The sequence below is a fragment of the Ambystoma mexicanum genome, chromosome 4q (assembly GCF_040938575.1).
Source record: "Ambystoma mexicanum isolate Mex_15411 chromosome 4q, UKY_AmexF1_1, whole genome shotgun sequence".
NCBI classification, from domain to species: Eukaryota; Metazoa; Chordata; class Amphibia; order Caudata; family Ambystomatidae; genus Ambystoma; species Ambystoma mexicanum.
In genome coordinates this window covers 529,423,489-529,428,412 of record NC_090928.1, presented here as the reverse complement: position 1 = coordinate 529,428,412, position 4,924 = coordinate 529,423,489, and the positions used below count along the sequence as shown (strand labels likewise).

Below are 4,924 nucleotides of genomic sequence, written 5' to 3'. Positions count from 1 at the left end.
CGGCTAGCTCAGTCGGTAGAGCATGAGACTCTTAATCTCAGGGTTGTGGGTTTGAGCCCCACGTTGGGCGAAAACAACTAAAATTGTAGTGCTTTTTGACCAAAAAAATACATCCTATCTGTGGAAAACGGCAGTGCAGGGATAGGGAAGAAAACTATAGGCATCCAAAGGATCCTGGCTAGCTCAGTCGGTAGAGCATGAGACTCTTAATCTCAGGGTCGTGGGTTCGAGCCCCATGTTGGGTGAAAACAACTAAAATTGTAGTGCTTTTTGACCAAAAAAATACATCCTATCTGTGGAAACCGGCAGTGCAGGGATAGGGAAGAAAACTATGGGCATCCAAAGGAGCCCGGCTTGCTCAGTCGGTAGCGCATGAGACTCTTAATCTCAGGGTCGTGGGTTCGAGCCCCACGTTGGGCGAAAACAACTAAAATTTTAATGCTTTTTGACCAAAAAAATAGAAATTGAAAGTCTCTTTACAATATTTGCAATATTTTGATTGTTAACATGCAATATATGAATGCATGTCTGGATGATGTGTAATGGGGCAATACCACACCTTAATGTATTCACTGTAAAAGAAAAAGTATGTATCATCTTACTATAAAATAAAGTGGAGAAAACACAAATAAGACTTTTTTCCACACAGGTTTAATCGGCTATTTCCTGATATTCTTCAATGCGTTCTGATATTGACTGGTAATTGTGTTTGATACTTTCTTAGACTATTTCTGCCTCTGGCTGATGTGTATTTTCTTTCCAAACTCCACCAGAGCCTATGATTACACAGCATCCCATCTGTGGAAAACGGCAGTGCAGGGATAGGGAAGAAAACTATAGGCATCCAAAGGAGCCCGGCTAGCTCAGTTGGTAGAGCATGAGACTCTTAATCTCAGGGTCGTGGGTTCGAGCCCCACGTTGGGCGAAAACAACTAAAATTTTAGTGCTTTTTGACCAAAAAAATAGAAATTGAAAGTCTGTTTACAATATTTGCAATATTTTGATTGTTAACATGCAATATATGAATGCATGTCTGGATGATGTGTAATGGGGCAATACCACACCTTAATGTATTCACTGTAAAAGAAAAAGTATGTATCATCTTACTATAAAATAAAGTGGAGAAAACACAAATAAGACTTTTTTCCACACAGGTTTAATCGGCTATTTCCTGATATTCTTCAATGCGTTCTGATATTGACTGGTAATTGTGTTTGATACTTTCTTAGACTATTTCTACCTCTGGCTGATGTGTATTTTCTTTCCAAACTCCACCAGAGCCTATGATTACACAGCATCCTATCTGTGGAAAACGGCAGTGCAGGGATAGGGAAGAAAACTATAGGCATCCTAAGGAGCCCGGCTAGCTCAATTGGTAGAGCATGAGACTCTTAATCTCAGGGTCGTGGGTTCGAGCCCCAATATGGCAAAAACAACTAAAATTTTCGTGCTTTTTGACCAAAAAAATAGAAATTGAAAGTCTCTTTACAATATTTGCAATATTTTGATTGTTAACATGCAATATATGAATGCATGTCTGGATGATGTGTAATGGGGCAATACCACACCTTAATGTATTCACTGTAAAAGAAAAAGTATGTATCATCTTACTATAAAATAAAGTGGAGAAAACACAAATAAGACTTTTTTCCACAAAGGTTTAATCGGCTATTTCCTGATATTCTTCAATGCGTTCTGATATTGACTGGTAATTGTGTTTGATACTTTCTTAGACTATTTCTGCCTCTGGCTGATGTGTATTTTCTTTCCAAACTCCACCAGAGCCTATGATTACACAGCATCCTATCTGTGGAAAGCGGCAGTGCAGGGATAGGGAAGAAAACTATAGGCATCCAAAGGAGCCCGGCTAGCTCAGTCGGTAGAGCATGAGAAGACTCTTAATCTCAGGGTTGTGGGTTCGAGCCCCACGTTGAGCGAAAACAACTAAAATTGTAGTGCTTTTTGACCAAAAAAATACATCCTATCTGTGGAAAACGGCATTGCAGGGATAGGGAAGAAAACTATAAGCAGCCAAAGGAGCCCGGCTAGCTCAGTCGGTAGAGCATGAGACTCTTAATCTCAGGGTCGTGGGTTCGAGCCCCACGTTGGGTGAAAACAACTAAAATTTTAGTGCTTTTTGACCAAAAAAATAGAAATTGAAAGTCTCTTTACAATATTTGCAATATTTTCATTGTTAACATGCAATATATGAATGCATGTCTGGATGATGTGTAATGGGGCAATACCACACCTTAATGTATTCACTGTAAAAGAAAAAGTATGTATCATCTTACTATAAAATAAAGTGGAGAAAACACAAATAAGACTTTTTTCCACACAGGTTTAATCGGCTATTTCCTGATATTCTTCAATGCGTTCTGATATTGACTGGTAATTGTGTTTGATACTTTCTTAGACTATTTCTGCCTCTGGCTGATGTGTATTTTCTTTCCAAACTCCACCAGAGCCTATGATTACACAGCATCCTATCTGTGGAAAGCGGCTGTGCAGGGATAGGGAAGAAAACTATAGGCATCCAAAGAGCCCGGCTAGCTCAGTCGGTAGAGCATGAGACTCTTAATCTCAGGGTCGTGGGTTCGAGCCCCACGTTGGGCGAAAACAACTAAAATTGTAGTGCTTTTTGACCAAAAAAATACATCCTATCTGTGGAAAACGGCAGTGCAGGGATAGGGAAGAAAACTATAGGCATCCAAAGGAGCCCGGCTAGCTCAGTCGGTAGAGCATGAGACTCTTAATCTCAGGGTCGTGGGTTCGAGCCCCACGTTGGGCGAAAACAACTAAAATTGTAGTGCTTTTTGACCAAAAAAATAGAAATTGAAAGTCTCTTTACAATATTTGCAATATTTTCATTGTTAACATGCAATATATGAATGCATGTCTGGATGATGTGTAATGGGGCAATACCACACCTTAATGTATTCACTGTTAAAGAAAAAGTATGTATCATCTTACTATAAAATAAAGTGGAGAAAACACAAATAAGACTTTTTTCCACACAGGTTTAATCGGCTATTTCCTGATATTCTTCAATGCGTTCTGATATTGACTGGTAATTGTGTTTGATACTTTCTTAGACTATTTCTGCCTCTGGCTGATGTGTATTTTCTTTCCAAACTCCACCAGAGCCTATGATTACACAGCATCCTATCTGTGGAAAACGGCAGTGCAGGGATAGGGAAGAAAACTATAGGCATCCAAAGGAGCCCGGCTAGCTCAGTCGGTAGAGCATGAGACTCTTAATCTCAGGGTCGTGGGTTTGAGCCCCACTTTGGGCGAAAACAACTAAAATTTTAGTGCTTTTTGACCAAAAAAATACATCCTATCTGTGGAAAACGGCATTGCAGGGATAGGGAAGAAAACTATAAGCAACCAAAGGAGCCCGGCTAGCTCAGTCGGTAGAGCATGAGACTCTTAATCTCAGGGTCGTGGGTTCGAGCCCCACGTTGGGTGAAAACAACTAAAATTTTAGTGCTTTTCGACCAAAAAAATAGAAATTGAAAGTCTCTTTACAATATTTGCAATATTTTCATTGTTAACATGCAATATATGAATGCATGTCTGGATGATGTGTAATGGGGCAATACCACACCTTAATGTATTCACTGTAAAAGAAAAAGTATGTATCATCTTACTATAAAATAAAGTGGAGAAAACACAAATAAGACTTTTTTCCACACAGGTTTAATCGGCTATTTCCTGATATTCTTCAATGCGTTCTGATATTGACTGGTAATTGTGTTTGATACTTTCTTAGACTATTTCTGCCTCTGGCTGATGTGTATTTTCTTTCCAAACTCCACCAGAGCCTATGATTACACAGCATCCTATCTGTGGAAAACGGCAGTGCAGGGATAGGGAAGAAAACTATAGGCATCCAAAGGAGCCCGACTAGCTCAGTCGGTAGAGCATGAGACTCTTAATCTCAGGGTCGTGGGTTCGAGCCCCATGTTGGGCGAAAACAACTAAAATTTTCGTGCTTTTTGACCAAAAAAATAGAAATTGAAAGTCTCTTTACAATATTTGCAATATTTTGATTGTTAACATGCAATATATGAATGCATGTCTGGATGATGTGTAATGGGGCAATACCACACCTTAATGTATTCACTGTAAAAGAAAAAGTATGTATCATCTTACTATAAAATAAAGTGGAGAAAACACAAATAAGACTTTTTTCCACACAGGTTTAATCGGCTATTTCCTGATATTCTTCAATGCGTTCTGATATTGACTGGTAATTGTGTTTGATACTTTCTTAGACTATTTCTACCTGTGGCTGATGTGTATTTTCTTTCCAAACTCCACCAGAGCCTATGATTACACAGCATCCTATCTGTGGAAAGCAGCAGTGCAGGGATAGGGAAGAAAACTATAGGCATCCAAAGGACCCCGGCTAGCTCAGTCGGTAGAGCATGAGACTCTTTATCTCAGGGTCGTGGGTTCGAGCCCCACGTTGAGCGAAAACAACTAAAATTGTAGTGCTTTTTGACCAAAAAAATACATCCTATCTGTGGAAACCGGCAGTGCAGGGATAGGGAAGAAAACTATGGGCATCCAAAGGAGCCCGGCTTGCTCAGTTGGTAGCGCATGAGACTCTTAATCTCAGGGTCGTGGGTTCGAGCCCCACGTTGGGCGAAAACAACTAAAATTTTAGTGCTTTTTGACCAAAAAAATAGAAATTGAAAGTCTCTTTACAATATTTGCAATATTTTGATTGTTAACATGCAATATATGAATGCATGTCTGGATGATGTGTAATGGGGCAATACCACACCTTAATGTATTCACTGTAAAAGAAAAAGTATGTATCATCTTACTATAAAATAAAGTGAAGAAAACACAAATAAGACTTTTTTCCACACAGGTTTAATCGGCTATTTCCTGATATTCTTCAATGCGTTCT

General features: G+C 39.3%; 1 non-coding gene across 1 annotated transcript; it reads left to right on the top strand.

Moving 5' to 3' along the window:
- The first annotated feature begins 852 nt into the window (after positions 1–852).
- Positions 853–925, top strand: TRNAK-CUU (transfer RNA lysine (anticodon CUU)). The gene has a single exon. It is a non-coding gene; the product is annotated as a tRNA-Lys (tRNA).
- The last annotated feature ends 3,999 nt before the right edge of the window (positions 926–4,924 follow it).